Genomic DNA, 1,458 nt, shown 5'->3' with positions numbered 1-1,458 from the left:
AAACAAAAATACATGTACAAAAAACCCTATAAGAAAGTATTAGGTAGATAAGAGATAGAGACATCAGATCGGTAAAGGAAAGGTGTCAAGGCAAGTTAGTAAGAGACAAAAGGAAAGAAAGAAAGAGAGAGTAGGTCGGGTAGGAGACTTTAAAGAGAGAAATACAAAACATGGAATCAACATGTCTGATAGTTTTGTTTTGCGAAGGATGTTTTCAAAAATGAAACCAACAAAATAATGGCAATAAAAATAAAGTAACGAAAACTGAAAAGGCAGTGGCTACCAGCAAAGATCAGACCCCAGGGAGGAGAAGGAGACGGAGCACGGTGAGAAAAAGAGACAGAGACACCGTTTGGAAAACGATCTACCGAAGACGACGAAGGAAGACTTGCAAGAACGGTAACTGCAATAGCGACGGCAAACGCGAGCGAACGGGCAGCGGTTGTCGCTGTAGTGACAGCAGTAGGAAGAGGGGCCGCAGATCCGGGAAGCAGGGCGCAGAGAAATCCGAGAGGGTGGCACACGAGGGCACGGGAAGAGGAAGAGGAAGAGGTGGAGGTAGTCGAAGACGAAGGAGGCGGAGGAGAGGAGGAGGACGAGGGGGATTCGGTAGTAGCTGCAGCGGAGGAGACAAGGGGAAGAGTGAGAGTGAGATAGGAGAGGAAGAAGAGAGGAGGCGGCCGAGAAGCATCGAAATTATTTTAATACCAAAGGCACACACACACAAACAGAAAAAAATATATAGATAGATATACCGCTAACCACTCACCCCCATACGTACACACACATACACACACACATACAAACACCTGAAAACATACACTCATGTGTGTATAATATATATGTATATATGCCAGGTTTACATACAGATACATCTTTAGATAGGAATAGATAAAAATATACATATAAAAATTCAAGAACTTGTATGTAAACAAATTATATATATATATACATACACACACACATATATATATATACATACACATTTATACTGCATTCAATTATATACATAGATTTTATAAATCCTTACATGCACTGATATATTTATATATAGATACATAGATAAATAGGTAGATAGAATGCATTGAGTTATATCAATAGTAACCGCACTCTATATTAGTTAGAACACATTTCGAAACACATAATATATACACATATATATCATTTTATGGTTTGTATTATTGTTTGTTTTATTTTAATGTCTAACTAAAAACAAAGCACATATAACAAGTGTGTGTTTATATATATGTATGTATGTACATATATATATATATATTCTTGGAAATAAAAAAAACGATCACTCGCTCGCTCTCACTCTCTCTCTTTCTTTCTTGGCTGAAGACAGACACGCACTCATACACGCTGAAATAGCAACATCTCCGCCAACATCGCCCATTACCGACAGCCGTCATTCAGAGTAGGGCGGACAACGCCGGAGTAAGGCAGCGTAAAACGTGC

General features: G+C 39.0%; 1 protein-coding gene across 2 annotated transcripts in view; it reads left to right on the top strand.

The window, feature by feature from the left end:
- Positions 1–632: 632 nt before the first annotated feature.
- Positions 633–1,458, top strand: part of LOC145242245 (glutamate receptor 2-like) — an 815,605-nt gene continuing 814,779 nt past the window's right edge. Inside the window, exon 1 of one of the 2 annotated variants that reach the window (XM_080105346.1) lies at positions 633–1,458. This exon is cut by the window's right edge and continues 245 nt beyond it. The gene's annotated coding sequence lies outside the window, so the exon portion shown is untranslated. The other variant, XM_080105285.1, reaches the window with a different exon arrangement.

Source organism: Euprymna scolopes, chromosome 1 (genome assembly GCF_053919585.1).
Source record: "Euprymna scolopes isolate OS-2025 chromosome 1, ASM5391958v1, whole genome shotgun sequence".
NCBI classification, from domain to species: domain Eukaryota; kingdom Metazoa; phylum Mollusca; class Cephalopoda; order Sepiida; family Sepiolidae; genus Euprymna; species Euprymna scolopes.
This window is presented reverse-complemented; position numbering and strand designations above follow the sequence as displayed.